Below are 22,985 nucleotides of genomic sequence, written 5' to 3' on the forward strand. Positions count from 1 at the left end.
TCACAAGAGGTTGGAAAAGGTGTATGGAGATGTTGCTGTCGATCGCAGTACAGTTAGTCGGTGGGCAAACAGGTTACGTGATGAAAGCGGCTTGGCAATACTGAGGATTGTCCTCGCAGCGGCAGGCCTCGTACTGCACACACTCCAGACAATGTGCAGGGGGTTAACGAATTGGTGACTGCTGACAAACGCATCACAGTGAATGAATTAGGAAACTGAAAGACTCTCTTCGTGGAACAAGGTTTGAAGATGATGACTCCCTTGTGCTCGCTGCCAAACAGTGGGTCCAACAGGTTGGTCCAGAATTTTACCGTGCGGGTATACAGGCGCTCTGTTTCCAAGATGGCGTATGGCAGTTGAGAGGGATTGAAATTATGTGGAGAAATGAAAATATCGTTCCCAAAGGATGTATCTACACAATGTAAAACTTTCAAACATGTAGAATGAGCCGGCCGGAGTGGCCGTGCGGTTCTAAGCGCTACAGTCTGAAACCGAGCGACCACTACGGTCGCAGGTTCGAATCCTGCCTCGGGCATGGATGTGTGTGATGTCCTTAGGTTAGTTAGGTTTAATTAGTTCTAAGTTCTAGGCGACTGATGACCTCAGAAGTTAAGTCGCATAGTGCTCTGAGTCATTTGAACCAAGTAGAATGAAAGGTGGATTTTTAAAAAAATAGTGTGCACTTCTTTTGGAGTGACCCTCGTACATCTTGTGGTTCGCACGAAACCTCGCTGTCCCTCCGGTGCTGTCTGGGACTCAATTGGTTTTGTGAGACACCATGGCTCTGCCATGCTGAAACCTCTCCCCCTGAGTCACACACAGGCAGTGGGGGGCTTGTCATTTACCCTTATGTTTTTTTCCTACTTCATTGTCGTTTCATCACCAGCGCACCATAACAGCGAAAGGGAGGAAGCGGAAATTATGTCAGCGGCCCAGACATTTCATTTCTGAACGAAATCCTTTTGAAGCTCATGAATCGATACAATATACTGAAAAGATTTTTGTTGATGGTATTTAAAAATATCTCAGCTGGCTTTAACTTTAATTTTAAAAATTATAAATATAGTGCGGAAAGAGGAAAAGATCTTAAAAGAAGCACTACACATTATCTGAAACTGGAAATAGCTGCCCTGGGGAGGGATAAACAGAAGGAAAGGACAGTATGCGTGAGGGGGCCATTTGGGTTGTGATTCGGAGATAAAAGCGAATAGAGGACGGGTAAATTGTAAGAAACAGAAACGGAGTATAGGACAGGCGTGTGCGCCAGCCACGATATCGAGAAGAAAGTAATAAAAGACTGGTAGACAGGGAGTACTAGTATGGGGCAGGGTAGGGAAGGAAGAGTTGACAGGACAGATAAACATCTGGACGCATTTCACTGTGTGAGTGATGGATTCGGTTGAGGCTTCGTTGGAAAAGTATATGGAGAGTGTTGGCTTGGTGGTGCTGGCATTCCCGACTCATCTCCTCCTGTCCACTTACTCCTAAGCTTTTACAACACTACTTTCCTACTTCTATGCTCTGACTTCCAGAAACCACAAAGCTCCCCCGAGCTTCACCTCAAGCAGTTCTCCTCCTCTCAATTATCTCTCATGAATACAGAAACGTTCCTTTCGCCGTGATCGGAACATCCAAGGCATCATCGCGCGAAATCAAACTTCCGACAGCGGCCATTATCAGCACCCTCCTGGTAGTATTGAGCCCTCCCAAAACTACAGTTCGGTAGTTCTGGTACACTACATAAACGACGTGGTAAGCGGTAGGATTACCGGTACAAGTAGTAGTGAAGAAACATAAATAAATGTGTACGAGATCAAATAGAAATCGACGACTTCTCTTCGCTTTTTTCTTTTTTTTTCTTTTTGCATATAATCAGAACCACACATCATTCAGTGTTAATCCGTTCTGTATTTTGTATATTTGCACAATATAAACTGCATTTTATACGTAATACGAATTATTTGATAGCATAACTTCCGTGATTTTATGTAACCAAAGCAATTACTTTTGAGCCAATACAGTATATGTACAAACATACAGGGCTATTACAAATGATTGAAGCGATTTCATAAATTCACTGTAGCTCCATTCATTGACATATGGTCACGACACACTACAGATAGGTAGAAAAGCTCTCAAAGTTTTGTTCGGCTGAAGCTGCACTTCAGGTTTCTGCCGCCAGAGCGCTCGAGAGCGCTGTGAGACAAAATGGCGACAGGAGCCGAGAAAGCGTATGTCGTGCTTGAAATGCACTCACATCAGTCAGTCATAACAGAGCAACGACACTTCAGGACGAAGTTCAACAAAGATCCACCAACTGCTAACTCCATTCGGCGATGGCATGCGCAGTTTAAAGCTTCTGGATGCCTCTGTAAGTGGAAATCAACGGGTCGGCCTGCAGAGAGCGAAGAAACGGTTGAACGCGTGCGGGCAAGATTCACGCGTAGCCCGCGGAAGTCGACGAATAAAGCAAGCAGGGAGCTAAACGTACCACAGCCGACGGTTTGCAAAATCTTACGGAAAAGGCTAAAGCAGAAGCCTTACCGTTTACAATTGCTACAAGCCCTGACACCCGATGACAAAGTCAAACGCTTTGAATTTTCGGCGCGGTTGCAACAGCTCATGGAAGAGGATGCGTTCAGTGCGAAACTTGTTTTCAGTGATGAAGCAACATTTTTTTCTTAATGGTGAAGTGAACAGACACAATGTGCGAATATGGGCGGTAGAGAATCCTCACGCATACATGCAGCAAATTCGCAATTCATCAAAAGTTAACGTGTTTTGTGCAATCTCACGGTTTAAAGTTTACGGCCCCTTTTTCTTCTGCGAAAAAAAACGTTACAGGACACGTGTATCTGGACATGCTGGAAAATTGGCTCATGCCACAACTGGAGACCGACAGCGCCGACTTCATCTTTCAACAGGATGGTGCTCCACCGCACTTCCATCATGATGTTCGGCATTTCTTAAACAGGAGATTGGAAAACCGATGGATCGGTCGTGGTGGAGATCATGATCAGCAATTCATGTCATGGCCTCCACGCTCTCCCGACCTAACCCCATGCGATTTCTTTCTGTGGGGTTATGTGAAAGGTTCAGTTTTTAAACCTCCTCTACCAAGAAACGTGCCAGAACTGCGAGCTCGCATCAACGATGCTTTCGAAGTCATTGATGGGGACATGCTGCGCCGAGTGTGGGAGGAACTTGATTATCGGCTTGATGTCTGCCGAATCACTAAAGGGGCACATATCGAACATTTGTGAATGCCTAAAAAAAACTTTTTGAGTTTTTGTATGTGTGTGCAAAGCATTGGGAAAATATCTCAAATAATAAAGTTATTGTAGAGCTGTGAAATCGCTTCAATCATTTGTAATAACCCTGTATTATTTTCTATTCAATAGTACATTCTTCATGATGATCAAAGGCAAGAGTATCCTGTTATTAATGATAAATGAGAAACTTGTTTATGAATGACAGAGGGGCGAGGGAGGGGGGGGGGGTTCAAACAATCGTGTTAAGTTTGTCCATCCCGATAAGATTCAGAATCCCACTGACTACAATGTCAACCTGTCTGGTGTGAGCAGATGCACTCCTCACAGGTGAGGCGTACTCTGAACCTGACACACACACACACACACACACACACACACACAGTCAGGGCAAGAGGGAACGCTCTCAGGATGTCAGGACTAGCTCCCCAGGTAATTGTTGTGAGTTTTCTTAAAATATTGATCCTTGCTTGAACTTCAGCCTGGTTTTATGGGAGGACAGTGCACAGTGAAAAGTGACACCCAAGTATACAGCTGTTGTACAATGTTCAGGTCAACCAACTTTGATTCCATACGGAATCGTCGTGCACAGCGACCGTACATTAAGGAAGGACGGGAACACACCAATCAGCCTCAATACCATTGTTTTTTATTATTCTTGCATATCCACATTTCAGCTACAAATACCCATAGAGTGCTAAAACAAAAGGAAATTACAGAATCAGAACTGACTAACATAAAAAATACCACGTTACCCATCAGCAACGATCCATTTTATTCAACAGAGCATTTGAGTGGGTTAGCATCTAACAAACTCGCGACAGTATATGGCACCATATAACTTTACCGGCGCATTGGCAGAAGGAAACTGAGGTTATTGCTTACAAAAAGAAGTATATTTGCACATGACCTTTAAAATAAGTCAAGGAATGTCGATTTATCATGTGTCTTCATATATGAGGGCTGTTCCGAAAGTAGGGTCCGATAGTCCGCGAAATGAAAACCACAGTGAAAATAAAAAAAATTTATTGGCAACAGCTACCTCTCTAAACACTAACCGCTCCGACTTACGACATTTGTCGTGGCGTTGTACAAACTTTCCAGTACCCTCGTCACAGAAAGAAGGCGCCCCTGCTTTCCGCCAATTCTCTACGTTGATCTGCCTTTCGTTGTTTGTGCTAAAATGTTGTCTACGTAGCCAGCGGTTCATGTGAGCAGAAACGGGCAACGGAGAGAGCCAATTAAGGGCTGTATTGTGGGTGATCAAACACTTCCCACCGAAAACGCTGCAGGAGCGTCTTCATTGCATCTGCAGAATGCGGCTGAGAATTGTCTTGAAGACACAAACGCATGACACTTATGTTTTGTGGGCTGCATAGCTTCCGGCGAAATCTCTCACCTGATCCACATACTTGGCGGTAGACACTGTTGTTTTAGGTATTTCTACGTGATCACTTTGCGCTCTGAACTGAAAAAAAAGCGATCAGCAGGCTCACTAAAGACACGGCCGAACACGCCTGTGCAAAGTTTCGCGCCTATTTGGGCCTTACTTTCCAAATACTCCTCGTGTTAGTGGCGAAGCGATCCCCCAAATCTTCCAGAATTGTTACATCACATTATAAACAAAAAACTACAATTTTTTAACGCCAGCTTAATAAGATTTTAAAAAAGAAAGGGTTTTAAACTAACTTATTGGAATGAAACTGGGTTAGTTACTTTCGTAATATACGGGGCGTAACATGTGCTGCATGACTTACGTCCTATGACAACCTCAGTTTCCTTCTGGCTACTCACGAATAATATGCAGTGACTTTGTTAGATGGTAACTCACTCAAATGCTATAAAACTAAAAACTAAACTCCTCCCGAACAGGCCAAGAAGGCCCAACGGTACTGACCGGCCGCCGTGTCATCCTCAGCCACAGGCATCACTGGATGCGGATACGGAGGGGCATGCGGTCAGCGCACCGCTCTCCCGGCCGTATGTCAGTTTACGAGACCGGAGCCGCTACTTCTCACAAGGGAACCTCCCCATCGCACCCCCCTCAGATTTAGTTATAAGTTGGCACAGTGGATAGGCCTTGAAAAACTGAACACAGATCAATCGAGAAAACAGGAAGAAGTTGTGTGGAACTATGAAAAAAAAAGCAAAATATACAAACTGAGTAGTCCATGCAAAGATAGTCAACAGCAAGGATAATCTGAGGTCACCAGCGCCGTGGTCCCGTGGTTAGCGTGAGCAGCTGCGGAATGAGAGGTCCTTGGTTCAAATCTTCCTTCGAGAGAAAACTTTTATTTTTTATTTTCAGACAATTATCAAAGTTCAGGCACTCACACGTAATCAACTTCGCTCTCCAAAATACCAGGAAATGTTCAGATTTGCTTGGATATATGCAGGATTTGACGGTCTACTCACGGAAAAATTTGAAAACGTTAAAAACATATGTTTTGACAGAGCACAGGGAAAAGTGTGCGACTGTGAAACTGTTGCATTCATTTGTTGCAGGTTATGTGACAAACTCTTATGTTCTCATCACTTTTTTGGGAGTGATTATCACATCCACAAGAAAACCTAAACTGGGCAAGGTAGAAGAATCTTTTTACCCATTCGCCAAGTGTACAAGTTCGTGGATCGACAACATATTCCTGTCATGTGACGCACATGCCGTCACCAGTGTCGTATAGAATATATCAGACGTGTTTTCCTGTGGAGGAATCGGTTGACCTATGACCTTGCGATCAAATGTTTTCGGTTCCCATTGGAGAGGCACGTCCTTTCGTCTACTAATCGCACGGTTTTGCGGTGCGGTCGCAAAACACAGACACTAAACATATTACAGTGAACAGAGACGTCAATGAACGAACGGACAGATCATAACTTTGCGAAAATAAAGACAATAAATTTTTCACTCGACGGAAGACTTGAACCCAGGACCTCTCGTTCCGCAGCTGCTCACGCTAACCACGGGACCACGGCGCTCTTGCGTTCGGGTTATCCATGATGTTGCCTATCTTCGCATGGACTACTCAGTTTGCATATTTTGCTTATTTTTTCATAGTTCCACACAACTTCTTCCTGTTTTCTCGATTGATCTGTGTTCAGTTTTTCAAGGCCTATCCACTGTGCCAACTTATAACTAAATCTGAGGTGGGTGCTTCCCTTGTCAGTCAAGTAGCTCCTCAGTTTGCCTCACAAGGGCTGAGTGCACCCCGCTTGCCAACAGCGCTCGGCAGACCGGATGGTCACCCATCCAAGTTATAGCCCATCCCGACAGCGCTTAACTTCGTTGATCTGACATGAACCGGTGTTACCACTGCGGCAAGTCCATTGGCCACTCAAATGCCATGTTGACTACAATAGATCACTGATACTACGTAACATGGTCTTTCACTTATTTATTAAGTCAATCAATTCTGAGTCTGTAATTTCCTTGTATTTTAGCACTGAAAATGGCTATTTATAGCTGAAATCAGGGTAGGCAAGTATAATAAAACACGAATGGGACTGCGACTGTCTACAGAGCTACCATTCCTTAAAATTTTGAAGTCGTTTGCTTGCTATGCAACGTCCAATTCGCACCGAGCTTTTCTATTCTGCAAATGAAATGAGCACACCTGGGTCTTGTCGATGTTTGGCCATATATGACTGACCTCACAGTAAAGCCAAGCGCACCCAGTGAGGTTACCTTTTGTTCCACCTCTTCTGTGATGTAAAGATCAACACTTACACTTGTAATGGTTCTTTATTTACGTGACCATCACGGCACTCCAACCCCAGTTCTCGATAGCAGTAATATCGTATTACTTTTCTGCGAAGCAACAGAAATATTTTTGTGACAATATTCACATTGGTTTTATTAATGTATAGGTACTCCGATGTATCGATACATTACAATGATGTGGTTCTTGTGTGTATTCATTTCTGTGAGACTCTCATAATCTTTGACTTACTTGTAACCGTTTTGGCGCGAATGCGCACACAGCAGTCTTTGTTTCACTTTGCAGAAGTTAAGTTGTTATTTCGCTTTGTAAAAGAACAGTCAAGTCTTGTGTTTGGTTCAAGTGGAAATTAAATGTATGAAGAGTGATACAAAACTGTTTTCTTGATGATGTGACAATTAAGAAGATGAGTATGTGAATTTACAATAAGTTTAATAAAAATGTGGATCGTGAACACCAAGTCAAAAATTATTTCTACCACACCATTGTTCTGATCTGGGATTGTTTGATCATTATGAATTTCCTGACAAACCCATCTGTTAGGTCTTCAAATATTGCTAAAATACAGACCTGGTCCTTCTAGCAGTCAAAGTGGAATCACCCTAGAGTCAACAAGATGAGCCATAACAACTTCGACGAAATCTACGTGGGAATCTATTCAAGGTAAGTGCCAAAATTAATGACTTTTCAACAGTGACTTCATTATTTCCATTCTGACGATACCATCCACTGTCAATAACTTTGTTTCCAGAATGAGATTTTCACTCTGCAGCGGAGTGTGCGCTGATATGAAACTTCCTGGCAGATTAAAACTGTGTGCCCGACCGAGACTCGAACTCGGGACCTTTGCCTTTCGCGGGCAAGTGCTCTACCATCTGTTTCATATCAGCGCACACTCCGCTGCAGAGTGAAAATCTCATTCTGGAAACATCCCCCAGGCTGTGGCTAAGCCATGTCTCCGCAGTAGCCTTTCTTTCAGGAGTGCTAGTTCTGCATGGTTCGCAGGAGAGCTTCTGTAAAGTTTGGAAGGTAGGAGACGAGATACTGGCAGAAGTAAAGCTGTGAGCAGCGGGCGTGAGTCGCGCTTCGGTAGCTCAGTTGGTAGAGCACTTGCCCGCGAAAGGCAAAAGGTCCCGAGTTCGAGTCTCGGTCGGGCACACAGTTTTAATCTGCCAGGAAGTTTCATATCAGCGCACACTCCGCTGCAGAGTGAAAATCTCATTCTGGAAACATCCCTCAGGCTGTGGCTAAGCCATGTCTCCGCAATATCCTTTCTTTCAGGAGTGCTAGTTCTGCAAGTTTCGCAGGAGAGCTTCTGTAAAGTTTGGAAGGTAGGAGACGAGATACTGGCAGAAGTAAAGCTGTGAGTACCGGGCGTGAGTCGTGCTCAGTTGGTAGAGCACTTGCACGCGAAAGGCAAAAGGTCCCGAGTTCGAGTCTCGGTCGGGCACACAGTTTTAATCTGCCAGGAAGTTTCATATCAGCGCACACTCCGCTGCAGAGTGAAAATCTCATTCTGGAAACATCCCCCAGGCTGTGGCTAAGCCATGTCTCCGCAATATCCTTTCTTTCAGGAGTGCTAGTTCTGCAAGTTTTGCAGGAGAGCTTCTGTAAAGTTTGGAAGGTAGGAGACGAGGTACTGGCAGAAGTAAAGCTGTGAGTACCGAGCGTGAGTCGTGCTTCGGTAGCTCAGTTGGTAGAGCACTTGCCCGCGAAAGGCAAAGGTCCCGAGTTCGAGTCTCGGTCGGGCTCATAGTTTTAATCTGCCAGGAAGTTTCAAATAACTTTGTTGTTGTCCGATAAAGCGAACACATGCTGCGTGAGCAACATTATTAATCTCATTTCTTACCTAATTTGCAAGTGGTGGTATTGTTAGACACTGATGAGCTGTAATCAGAAACAGGAGCACTGTGCTGCCCCGTGCGCCCTGCCATGCCGTAGAGTTCACGTTCTGGCTACTTGTGCGCGTACACAGAGTGCCAGCAATTTGGCTCTCCCTGAGCGCACCTCGCCGTAACGGCCAGTCAAGGAGTCTTTTTCCGCATTAACCATTACGGCGCCCACTGCAGAGGAGAGGGCTGGATGTGTCGCAGCCGACCGGCGGCGTTTTATTGCCGCCAGTTTACGAGCCGGCATAAATTATTTACGCCGCAGCCTGTAGCAACATTTCTGAATTATTCAATTTACCGCCCGGCGCGGCGGTGATCGCTCCAGTGCACGGCGGCCGGCGACTACGCGCTGCACGGACACACATTTCCAGTGTGCCGTCGCGAGGTGCCAAGGCGCGTAACACAGCGGAATCCCCGCTAATCAGCGGTAACCGCCGACGACAAGGCTTGCTGAGGGGTCGACGGGAGTCACTCGTAACTTACGGGCGGGCAGCGACCTACGGCGCGCATCGCAAGCCAAGAGTGGAGGAGCAATCTAGAGCTTCGAACGTACACGAACGAACGCAGCGCAGTGCAGAGAATGGACAAAATAACATAAATATCCAATACGATAAACACAATATGAGAACAGCCCTGAAACTCATCGCCTGTACTGGCAAAGACGTCGGTACATTCGAAATGTTGAGCGACTCAACTACTTTGCTCTGTTATATACGAGGGTCGTTCAGCAAGTGATGTCACACATATTTTTTTCTCAGAACATATTTTCTGTTAAGAGAATTTGGTGACAATATACATCAACATGTCTTGCCCATGTCCTACTTTTCTACGCAGTAGTGTATTGATTCGACATTAATTACTTTTTGGTGCTGCTGTTTTCTCTTCCGTCAGTGTTTAATGGAGAATCTTGTATATTTAACAATATTTGTTTTACTGTACCTAACGGCGTAATATATTTTAAAATCTGATAGTGATATCATGTCGTCCAGAACAATATTGTATTCATAAATTTAAAAAAAATAGCCCATTTGGACAGCCGTTGCGTCATTATCTCCCTACTGAAATCTGAAATTCGTTGTGTGAACCCTCTGCCAAATACGTGCGTGTGGATCGCAGAGTAATGGTGCTGGAGCAATTACCTCACGGTCTGAAAGTCACCCCGCACTCGGCGCTGGTCGCGTAACAGCGGCGGTGCGCCTGCGCGCCGCTCGCTTTCACCGGCCTGTGCTCTCGCTGCTGGCTATGGGGCGCCTCAGGTAGTAATTGTTGTGGAAGTCGGCGGACGGGCGGAATGTGGGCCGCGCCGGTCACGGATCGCCGCCCACCGCCCCTCCCGTGGCGAAACAGCCGCCCCGCCTCCCTGCACCGGTCCGCGGTGCGCGCTATCGGGGAGGGGGGGGGGGGGGATTTATCGCTAATATTTGCTTACACACGCCGCCGAGCGCGTCAAGCCTGGAATTATTCCACGCGGCGTTCTCGAACAGGTACGAAGTGAAATAGCGGTATACGATCAAATGAAGCGTGGCCGTCGAATCGTGGTGAAAGATCGAAACTACCGGGTGATCAAAAAGTCAGTATAAATTTGAAAACTGAATAAATCGCGAAATAATGTAGATAGAGAGGTATAAATTGATACACATGCTTGGAATGACATGGTGTTTCATTAGAACAAAAAAAAAAAATACTAAAGTTCAAAAAATGTCTGACAGATGGCGCTTCATCTGATCAAAATAGCAATAATTAGCATAACAAAGTAAGACAAAGCAAAGATGATGTTCTTTACAGGAAATGCTCAATATGTCCACCATCAATCCTCAAGCTGTAGTCGAGGAACAATGTTGTGAACAGCACTGTAAAGCATGTCCGGAGTTCTGGTGAGGCACTGGCGTCGGGTGTTGCCTTTCAGCATCCCTAGAGATGTCGGTCGATCACGATACACTTGCGACTTCAGGTAACCCCAAAGCCAATAATCGCACGGACCGAGGTCTGGGGACCTGGGAGGCCAAGCATGGCGAAAGTGGAGGCTGAGCACACGATCATCACCAAACGACAACCGCAAGAGATCTTTCACGCGCCATCTGTCGGACATTTTGTGAACTCCATGTCATTCCAAGCATTTGTGTCAATTTTTACCTCACTATCTACATTATTCCGTGGTTTATTAAGTTTTCAAATTTATACTGACTTTTTGATCACCCTGTATATTTTGACGTAACAGCACACAAGCAAATTTCTCAGTATGCTGTACAGAGTAGGCCGATAAACTTCCGCCGGCCAGTGTGGCCGAACGGTTCTAGGCGCTTCAGTTTGGAACTGCACGACCGCTACGGTCGCAGGTTCGAGTCCTGCCTCGGGCATGGATGTGTGTGATGTCCTTAGGTTAGTTAGGTTTAACTAGTTCTAAGTTCCAGGGGACTGATGACCTCAGATGTTAAGTCCCATAGTGCTCAGAGCCATTTGAACCATTTTTGATAAACTTCCAAACGTTGCTCTGGAATGTTTACCATTGTGCAGAGTTGAAATTAACAGGTGGTACTGGATCCTATACGGACTGTTTTGAGATCAGATGATAGGAAATGGTTATTTCAGGTGGTGGAAAGGCTTGCGTTTCATAACAACCATCTCTCGGCCACACCCGCCTTCTTAGTCGAGATCGCTAGCTTGCGCCTGTCGGGTGGAGCTCTACTCGGAGGTGATCTTTTCGATTCGTGGCCGTGGAAGAATTTTTCACAACCAGTATTATGCAGGCATTGGGAGGATAGGTGCTGGCTTAGGGTTCCTGATCACCATTCTTTGCTCCCATGTCTGGATTAAATTCTAAATGCCTCCGCAGTGTGTCATGAAGTGGAAGCATGCGACACTGTTGTGGTGATCTCCGTCGGATGGGGATGTTGATCTCGGCAGCTACCACGGGGCTATTCGAGAGGAGCAGGCTATGACCCGGCACCGGGTTTCGCTTTGTCCCATCTCTAATTATTGTACAACGCAGTCATGACGCCACACTTCACACAGACACACATACACACACGTACACACACAAAATGTCAAAACACTGTTTCTTTGCTGCCTGTTTACGTTTTATAATTATTTGTCGAAGATTGAATATTACTTGCTGCAAAAACTTGCAGATATAGATAACAGATTTAACGTATGCTGCAGCAAGATTTAGTACCTAGAAAATTGAACTAAGTTTTGCAAAATGTGTTATTCCAATGGGAATATACATCATCATCATCAGTGTTCTGCCAAAAGACAGGTTTTCACTTGGCTGTGCAGTCTTCTGCCACCCTCTTCAGGTCTGCATAATTTCCTCTTCCCTTTACGCCGTCCATCTCTTGTATCTCCTTCTTCCTCTCAGTCTTCTCCCACAAACTAATCCTTCCAAAGCATCTGCTAGCAAGCACTGCCTTCTCAATGAATGTCCCAACCAGTTCTTTTTCCTTTCTCTTACAACCTTCAGGAGACATCTTCTCTCACCAACCCTATCCAATACTCTTTCATTACTCACTCTTCTCATCCAGCTTATTCTCTCCATTATCCTCTAGATCCACATCTCAAATGCTTCTAACCTTTTTTCACCCTCTCGTCTTAGCGTCCATGTTTCTGCCCCATATAGTGCCACACTCCAGACAAAACATTTGCCAAGCCTTTTCCTTAGAACTTCATCTAATTTGCCACATAAGAGTCTCCTTCGCTATGCCAATTCGAGTTTTCACCTCCTGGTGACATCTCAAGTCTTCAGTTATTGTGCTTCCAAGATATTTAAATGGATTTACTTGGCTAATAGTACATTGTCTTATTTTAATATTGGACAGTCTGAGTCGTGTACTGATGGCCATACTCTTTGTTTTTGCTGTGTGTATTTGCATCCCATATTCCACACAAGCTTCATTCAGATCTTTCAGCATGTTATTCACTGCCCGCTCACTTTCTGCCACTAATACCATGTCATCAACAAATCTTATACATTCTATTCTCTTTCCACCAATACATATTCCTCTTTTCACTTCTAAGCATTTCGCAGTAATCTCTTCAAGGTAAGCGTTAAACAACAGTGGGGAAAGGCAACAACTTTGTCTAGCACCTCGTCCAATGCTGCTTCCTTCTGACATTTCATTTCCAATCCTTATCCTTACTTTCTGGTGTAAATATAGATTCTGTATCAGTCGTTTCTCTTTCCAATCTCCTCTTCAAAATATCCATCAGCTTGTTCCACTGAACTCTGTCAAAAGCCTTTTCTAAATCTATAAAAGCAGCAGAGGTTTCTCTCCCTTCTATAAAGAGTTCTTGTAACTGATGGACCCATTTTCCAAACTTGGCATGTATTCAAGTACAAAACCAAAATGAACAAGCTTTATACCCAAGGGCGTACCCAGGATCTGAACTAGGTGGGGTTGCGGGTGGGGAGGGGGGGAGGGGGGAGGGGGGAGGGGGGGAGCAGGTCATACCAGTCTCAGGAAACAAGGACTCGAGACAACATACAGCACTTCTTATTAAATGAAACGGTAAATCAGTGAAAAAACTGCTTTTAGTAACTTCTTATTAAATGAAACGGTAAACCAGCGAAAAAACTGCTTTTAGTAAACATTTAAATACAAGAATGCACTTGTACAATCCGAGAAAACATGCAGCATTTCTTATTAAATAAAACAGTAAACTAGTAAAATGGTTCAAATGGCTCTGAGCACTATGGGACTTAACATCTATGGTCATCAGTCCCCTAGAACTTAGAACTACTTAAACCTAACTAACCTAAGGACATCACACAACACCCAGTCATCACGAGGCAGTAAACTAGTAAAAAACTGCGAATATCTTCTAGGGGTGAGGGGGGGGGGCAGCTTGCCCCCCCCCATGCCCCTCGCTGGGTACGCCATGTTTATACCACTGAAAATAGGAAGTTTCAAAGTTTTTGGCGGGCAGCGGCGGGCGGGCGTCGACGGTTTCAGAAGCGGCCGGTGGAATTCCCGCGGCAATACGGCCGTCATTCCGTTTCACTGCCAGCTGTGGGTGAGACGGCGACTGTGGAGCACAAGTTCGCGAAACGTGAGTCGCAAATTGCAGTGCAGCGGGTATTTTGTACCAAGTTCGGTACTCAACTAGCAAAAGCATTAGCTGCTGGTTTAAGCAATGTACACAGACTGGGAGTGTGTGCAAAGGAAAAAGCACAGGTAGACCGCCTGTGTCGAAGGATGATGTCCACCGGTTTCAAGAAAGTTTTGTGCACAGTCATAGCAAGTCTACCAATAGAGGCAGTCGAGAACTTGGAATGCCCCAACCAACTGTAAGGAAAATTTGCTGTACAAGCCCTACCGATTGCAACTTGTGCATGCTCTCAACCCCAATGAGAGAGATAAGCGTCTCGCATCTTGTGGTTACGTGCTGGCAAAGATGGAGGATGACGCATTTCTACAGCGTGTAATTTCTAGCGACGAAGCGACGTTCAAACTTAGTGGAAATGTCAAGAAACAATGTTCGTATGTGAGGTTTGAAAAATCCGCATTCATTGTTGCAACACGAAAGAGACTCACACAAGATCAAAAATGTTCAAATGTCTGTGAATTCTTAAGGGCCCAAACTGCTCAAGTCATCGGTCTCTAGACTTACACACTACTTAAACTAACCTATGCCAAGAACAACACACACACCCCTGTCCGAGGGAGGACTCGAACCTCCAGCGGGAGGGTCGGCGCAAACCGTGACATGGCGCCTCAAACCGCGAGTCCCCACCGCGCGGCACACCGAAGATCAACGTGTTGTGTGCCGTGTCCCGTGCAAAGGTTTACGGACCATTTTTCTTTGCGGAAAAAATTATAACGGGAATCACGTACCTGGACATGCTGGAACAAAGGCTGTTCCTTCAAGTTATGGAAGATTCCCAGGATTTCATTTTCCAACAGGATGACACCGAGATGTACGAGGCTTTTTGAATAACTCCCTTCCTTTCCTCAGCGGTGGATCGGTCGCAGTGGACTTGAGGGCATGGCTCTGCAGTTCTGGCCACCGAGACCTCCTGCGACTATTTCTTACGGGATTATGCGCAGGAAGCTATTTACGTCCTGCCTCTACCACCCACTTTGAACGATCTGTTACTGCTGCTGTGCACCCAGTAACAGCAGATACGCTATCGCGTGTGTGGGAAGAGGTTGGCTGCGTCGATGTTTGCCGAGCAGCCAACGGTAGCCACATTATACATTTATAACATTTATCACATTTCTAACTATTAAACAATTATTAAAAACTAATTAATTACAAATTATTAAATTTGTTAAATTTATATCAAACATTAAGAAAAAAACTTTGAAACTTCCTCTTTTCATTGGTATAAAGCTTGTTCATTTTGGATTTGTACTTGAATAAATACGAAGTTTTGAAAATAGGTCCATAATTTAGAATAACCCTGTATTTACCAAAGTGCGTAGAAACACACGAGAAACTGAGTTGTTAAACCCACAGATTGCTGCACAAAGTTCTCGACAAGGAAATGTTCACACCTTAGAACTTTGTATCGTGTACGAAATGTACACTTCGAATAACACAAGAGTGGACATTATTGCTGAAGCAGCAATTACATTTCTGTTATTAACGACATGTGTAAGCAATGGGGCCAATTGGTTTTGGATCACTGTCACACGGTCATCCAGCCGAGTACTGCAGTGCCGACCTTCTTGCAGTTCGTATTGTTCATAGATGACGCCTCAATTGTGGTGGCGTTTTCGAATACTGCAATAGCATTGTCCGGAATGATGAAAAAGCATACGTTACGCGCTATTAAAGATCTCGTGGGCTGGAATTCTGAAATATCCATTAGATCTTACGTGATGCTACCCTTTTTGAGCGATGCAAGTTACCCGATGTGCATTCCAGATGTACTGTCACACTTGTTGGAGACTGCAGCTCTTGTTGCTGGCGACACGGTGTGGCTTCTACAGCATGGTACACCATCCTTTTCTGGTACAGTGTTAATGAGCATCTGAACAATCGAAGCCCTTATTGCATTCGGTGTCCTGTTCCATGGCTACAACAATAGCCAGATCACACTCCCTATCTATGGCTTTTGCTGTGCGGTTGTGATGGAATATATGGCGAATAGCTTAACTGAGAGGCAGAATTTCCAGCAGAGCTTGGCAAACGATACTCGCGTTCGAAAGGGCCCGAGATTTCCCGATAAGCTGTAGAGCTCGATAACGGTATCAAGCGGTCCTGTGACATTTTACTCTCTGCGGCGCGAGTGCAAGCCACGCGAGAAACTACGAAGTAGAGCAACTTCACGATACAGTTCTACTTTTTGTTTTTTTTTGCCTTCAGCGTGAGTGCACTATCTAGGCAGCAACAAATACACTATGTTGCCTCAACATTTCTGCTACTTAGCCATCAACAATTCCAAAAGATCTGAATTTTTTTTTCACACAGAAGTGAACACACGGCTTTAAAATAACTAAACAATACTTCTTCACTCTTGATAAAAAAGAAAACCTTTTTAATTTATAAAGGCAGATAGTCACTTTTTTCTTTATAAAAGATGTTGACGAACATGCCTGTACAGTTACTACTCTTTAAGTCAGAAACAATTACAAAACAATTAAAATAATTAACCACTAAAAGTAATGTTTGCACCTTCTCTACAGATATTAAATATTGGCAACTAAAATAAATCTCTATGTGCGTCTTTATGTTTTCACAGCGTAACACCTCATTTATTAAATTTCCGAAATACAGAAGCTTAAACTTCATTTCTTATTTTCGTAATATTTCGGGCGCATATCTACCAGCCATCTTCAGAGTGAACCAATTGAAGCTGCAGTTTTGTACAGTACTTCTTCCGTCGTTTGAAACCACGTAAAATAAAAGTGCCAGAGATGTCGATCGGCCGCAAAGAGTGTGCATAAATTGAATCTGTGACTACGCGGTCGATCTAAGCTGGGATATTGATGTGTCATTATTAGCTGCACTTAGTGACGTCTTTGTGAGTTTATTAAACAAAGCGTTGGATTCCATGATTTGTCTATGTTGAAAGCGCTATGTTTTTTTAATTAAGTTCTTCCCCAAACGTATTTCAACTGCTTCTTTCACCCCCGAATCCCTAAACGACGAACATGTACTGCAGCGTACTGTAGCTTCAACTGGTTTACTCTGAAGATGCCCGGAAGGTATAGGGCCGACATGTTAGAAAAATAAGGAATAAAGCTTATGCAGCTGCATTACCGAAATTTAATGGATGGAAATCAGACATATAAGGACTTCCTTTTCATTCTTAATTAGAAGATCAGTGATGCTTGTAGGGAATAGTACCCTAAGCTTTCGCATTTCCACGAGGAAATGTTCTCTATGTCATTCTTCTACAGCTCTTCTACAAATCTGACAATTTCGTGAAGCACAGAAGGAAATAACATTAAACCTCACCATTATGGAAACTCTTGTTGTATTCTATCAAATCGTACTTCTTATCCAGTATGTATGGATACATAAACATTTATAATGACTTTTAAGTAAATTTAACAGTCAACGACGCAAATGCTATCCTTCAAAAACTGTTACTTAGCGCCGGCTCGGTGACGGCGATCGGTTCTAGGCGCTTCAGTCCGGAACCGCGCGACTGTTACGGTCGCAGCTTCGAATCCTGCCTCGGGCATAGATGTGTGTGATGTCCTTAGGTTAGTTAGATTTAAGTAGTTCTAAGTTCTAGGGGGCTGATGACCTCAGATGTTAAGTCCCACAGTGGTCAGAACCATTTGAAGCATTTTTTGTTACTTGGCTTTGCACCCAACACAGTATATTATTAGTGGAGACTCCAATGTCTTACCAAGTGGGCTCCATATGATCATTTCCATCCCACATACGAGAATAACACGTAAAAAGGTTAGCTGATTTGAATCCGCTTGAAAACAGTATGGTAACGTTGGGAGGAAAAAAGGAAGAAAATTAATCAGAAATTAAATACTTAACAAACAAAATAAATCAAATTAAACAGATACTGAGTGTAACTGTGAACGAGAGAATAAATTACAACGGCAAGACGTGTTACAGAAATAGTACCACAACAGGCGTCATTAACAGCGGTAACAGGGGGATAAGGGGAAGTTCGAGTGAGTAATAATGTTTTCACATATGAATTTCTCCCCCCTCGCCCTACCCTGACCCCAAAAGAAGACAGTGAAGTTCGTGTATCACTTATTTTACACTGAAGAGCCTAAGAACCTGGTATACCTGCCTAATATCGTGTACGGCCCCTGTAAGCACGCAGAAGTGCCACAACACGACCTGGCATAGATTCGACTATTGTCTGAAGTAGTGCTGGAGGGAATTGACACCATGAATCCTGAAGGGCAAGAGTACGAGGGGGTGGAGATCTCTTGCGATCAGCACGTTGCAAGGCATCCCAGATATGCTCAATAATGTTCATATCTGGGGAGTTTGGTGGCCAGCGGAAATGCTTAAATTCAGAAGAGCGTTCCTGGAGCCATTCTGGACACGTGGGGTGTCGCACTGTCCTGCTGGAAATGCCCACCTCCGTCGGAATGCACAATGGAGATGAATGGATGCAGGTGATCAGAAAAAATGGCTTACGTACGTATCACTTGTCAGAGTCGTATCTAGACGTATCAGGGGTCCCATGTCACTCCTTCTGCACATGCCACATACCATTACAGAGCCTCCACCAACTTGAACAGTCCCCTGCTGACATGCAGGGTCCACGGATTCACGTGGTTGTCTCCGTAGCCGTACACGTCCATCCGCTCGACACAATTTAAAACAGGACTCGTCCAACCAGGCAACATGCTTCCAGCCATCAACAGTCCAATGTCGGTGTTGAGGGGCCCAGCAGGGCGCAAAGCTTTGTGTCGTGCAGTCATCAAGCGTACACAAGTGGGCCTTCGACTCCGATAGCGATGATGTTTCATTGAATGGGTCAAACGCTGACACTTGTTGATGGCCTAGCAGTGAAATCTGCAGCAATTTGCGGAAGGGCTGCTTAAACGATTCTCTTTAGTCGTCGTTGGTCCCGCTCTTGCAGAATATTTTTCTGGCCGCAGCGATGTTGGATATTTGATGTTTTACGGGATTACTGATATGATCATACGGGGAAATCCCCACTTCATCGCTACCTCGGAGATGCTGTGTCCCATCGGTCGTGCGCCGACTATAACACCACGTTCAAACACTTATCTTGATGAAATGATAATTAAATGGACATCCTAGCTGCAAGCAGGCGTTGATACACTTCATTGGGGACATGTTGAAAATGTGTGCCCCGACCGGGACTCGAACCCGGGATCTCCTGCTTACATGGCAGACGCTCTATCCATCTGAGCCACCGCGGGCACAGAGGATAGTGCGTCTGCAGGGACTTATCCCTTGCACGCCCCCCGTGAGATCCACATTCCCAACATGTCCACAACACTACATTCGTAGTGCGCCTAATATCTTGATAACCTGCCATTGTAGCAGCAGTAACCGATCTAACAACTGCGTAAGACACTTGTTGTCTTATACAGCCGGCCGGAGTGGCCGTGCGGTTCTAGGCGCTACAGTCTGGAACCGCGTGACCGCTACGGTCGCAGGTTCGAATCCTGCCTCGTGCATGGATGTGTGTGATGTCCTTAGGTTATTTAGGTTTAATTAGTTCTGAGTTCTAGGGAACTGATGACCACAGCAGTTAAGTCCCATAGTGCTCAGAGCCATTTGAACCATTTGAATTTGTCTTATACAGGCGATGCCGACCGTAGCGCCGTATTCTGCCTGTTTAGATATCTCTGTATTGGAATACGCATGCCTATAGCAGTTTCTTTGGCGCTTCAGTGTAGTTACCGGTATTAAAATCCGCAGTATAGAACGTACCAACAGAAGACTCTAGATCGCGGGACTGACGTGAACTCCTCAGGCGGTCCGGGTCTTGCTCAAGCAGAACAGTAGCTTGGACTAGAGAGCCTGTATACAGTGAGAGTGGCCATAGGTGAAGTTGCCCGTGATTGGTTGATTAGCTTTGGCGCCATTTGTCTGCTAAACGTCTCTCGCGCTTCCTATGTTCGCCGTGCTTTTGAGTTGAATTGAAGTTCAGAGGACTTTTGGAAACGATTAAAAGGTATTTGAATTATTGAGAGATTTGTTATGCGTTGTGCTTGCATGTTCGATTTAGTTCTATATCGTTTTTAGTACGTAATTAGCGTTTGCGATCTTAAGTACGAGTTGAAATAATAAAGCGTTTTGTGATGAAGTCGGTAGGCCTACGTGTTTAAAGTAAACACGTTAGTAATTGTACAGTATTGTTTTTGACATCGGTAATTCATTCTTCGTATTCAGTATATACGAAGGAAAGTCGTAAGAAAGTCGTAAGCAGTTCTTTACTTGTGACATGCAGAAAGTTTGAAGACGTGACAAGAAGTATTAATACGTCTCACACTTTTTGCATGTCACAAGTAAACAACTGCTCACGACTTTCATTCATCTGACGTAATAAATGTACATTAAATCTTTAGCGTTATGCACTTCCGATACAAAACAAATGCTATACACTACATTTTTTATTTACGTTACTTTCATTGCAATATGTCTAGTAAACGAACTTTAAAGGAGATAAATGCAAGTAACGAATAATTTTTACAGCCACTGTATCAAATTTTCCTGTGCTTTACTTAGTAGGGTACTATGAGTATATTATAGAAGTGAAGACAGACATTTAACGAATGATTTCGACATATTGTCTTATGCTTTTGATTCGGTGAGTGTGTACTCCAGTACTCCACTACTGGCCATTCAAAAGTCCCACCCGCAGTTTGGCAGAAAAATGGCATCCGTATCGTCCGGTTGGCCACTCTCTCCCTATACAGGCTCTCTAGGTTGGACGTTCCTTTCTGTCCACTTGTGGCAGTCCGCGAGGCCAGGAAGGAGCAGCCGTGCTCCAGGATTAACTGCGGCGCGCGGCGGAGCTGCAGGGCGCGGAATGCCGGCGGAGTGCGTGCAAATTGCTTCCGGCGTGTTGCGTGCGGCGCTGAACAATGGCAGACGTCCTCAGCACGAACGCCTCGCCGGGACAAAAGGCGCTCGCATGCGCGCCGGCTGACGTCACCGCGCGTTTCCCCGCCAGGCGGGCCGGCGTGTTCTCATCTCCACAGACCGGAACAGCCCCACACGTGTGGCGCCGGCATTGCGTAACGCACACCGGCCAGGCCGCATTCGTAGCTTACGCGTTTCTCCAGATGTTTCTGTTACCACAATAGCGATCATCCAGAAAAGGGCTATCGAGGAGGCATCACGTTCCCAGCTCTGTAAGCCTTGTGCGGTAGTTGGCTTGGCTTTGCACTGCTGTAAGGCAAAACTCTGATTTATGAAAGCTAATCTTGCGCCCAATAAGCTTGGAAACTATATGCTGGCCGGCCGGTGTGGTCGAGCGGTTCTAGGCGCTACAGTCTGGAACCGCTACGGTCGCAGGTTCGAATCCAGCCTCGGGCATGGATGTGTGTAATGTCCTTAGGTTAGTTGGATTTAAGTAGTTCTAAGTTCTAGGGGACTGATGACCTCAGATGTTAAGTCCCATAGTGCTCAGAGCCATTTGAGCCATTTTTGAAACTATATGCTCATTACGTCACTGCCTATCTGTAACCCGAGAGTCTTCGTGAACTGGAAATGCTGCATACGAGTGTGCCCCGCACACCGGAAGACATCGTCCACTCCAGTCGAGGACCGCTTGAACAATCATCCGGAGAACCGCTTGAACAATCACCAGTAGTACGACTGTTAACTTTGTTAGTGCTCAGTTCCTACGTCTTGTGGTTTGTGTGCTAATAGGTTCTACAAAGGAGGATCAAAGGTCATCGGCGGGTAGCCAAGTGAGGTTTAAATGGTTCTGAGCACTATGGGACTTCACATCTGAGGTCATCAGTCCCCTAGACTTAGAACTACTAGAACCTAACTAACCTAAAGACAGCACACACATCCATGACCGAGGCAGGATTCGAACCTGCGACCGTAGCAGCAGCGCAGTTCCGGACTGAAGCGCCTAGAACCGCTCGGCCACAACGGCCGGCTGCCAAGTGAGCATTAAAAATGTCACTCCTAAATCATAAAGACACCCAAAGTGGATCGAACTGTGCTGTACAAAAGGGAAATGCTGTGAAATCGTCGAGACCAAAGGCCGGTAATACACTATCATATTTCTGTGTCAAAGTTGATATGTCAAATATTCATGTCAAAAAAATTTGATAGTGCAATAGGAAACTTCGTCAAATCGCGCCTTTCGTCAAACAAATACGAGGGTAATCCCAAAAGTAAGGTCTCCTATTTTTGTATAAGTACATAGACCTGTTTATTTCCAGAATGGTTTACATCACTTTACAGCTTGAACAGTTAGCTGCTTTTCAACATAATCACCATTTCTGCCGATGCATTTTTGTAGACGCTGTGGCAATTTTTGTGTGCCCATGTCATACCAGCTCGCCGCCATGCTGTTCAGAAAGTTATGAACCTCTTCTTTCACGTCGTCGTCGGCGCTGAACTGCTGGGACAACAATTAACGCTGACTGGTACTGTGAGACTCTGAAAACACTCAAACGGGCAATTCAGAACCAGAGAAAAGGACTGCTGAGCGAGGGCGTACACATTCTCCATGACGACGCTCGCCCACACATCGCTCGGCAAACCGTTGTTCTCCTGCAACAGTTTCAATGGAACATAATCACCCACCCACCCCATAGTCCTGACTCGGCGCCCAATGACTATCACCTGTTCCCTAGGTTAAAAGAACATTTGGCCGGAAAGCGATTCAACTCCGACGAGATGAAAGAAGAGGTTCATAACTTCCTGAACAGCATGGCGGGAAGCTGGTATGACATGGGCATACAAAAACTGCCACAGCGTCTACAAAAATGTATCGATAGAAATGGTGATTATGTCGAAAAATAGCTAAATGTTCAAGCTGTAAACTGATGTAAACCATTGTAGAAATAAACAGGTCTTTTTTTTTTGTCATCAGTCTACTGACTGGTTTGATGCGGGCCGCCACGAATTCCTTTCCTGTGCTAACCTCTTCATCTCAGAGTAGCACTTGCAACCTACGTCCTCAATTATTTGCTTGACGTATTCCAATCTCTGTCTTCCTCTACAGTTTTTGC

At 44.9% G+C, this 22,985-nt stretch overlaps 1 long non-coding RNA gene and 1 other non-coding gene across 2 annotated transcripts in view; both read right to left on the minus strand.

Moving 5' to 3' along the window:
- Positions 1-22,985, minus strand: part of LOC124789706 — a 479,897-nt gene that overhangs the window by 27,093 nt on the left and 429,819 nt on the right. The window lies entirely within an intron of this gene.
- On the minus strand, positions 19,126-19,200 carry Trnat-ugu. The gene has a single exon. It is a non-coding gene; the product is annotated as a tRNA-Thr (tRNA).

This window comes from Schistocerca piceifrons, chromosome 3 (genome assembly GCF_021461385.2).
Source record: "Schistocerca piceifrons isolate TAMUIC-IGC-003096 chromosome 3, iqSchPice1.1, whole genome shotgun sequence".
NCBI lineage: Eukaryota > Metazoa > Arthropoda > Insecta > Orthoptera > Acrididae > Schistocerca > Schistocerca piceifrons.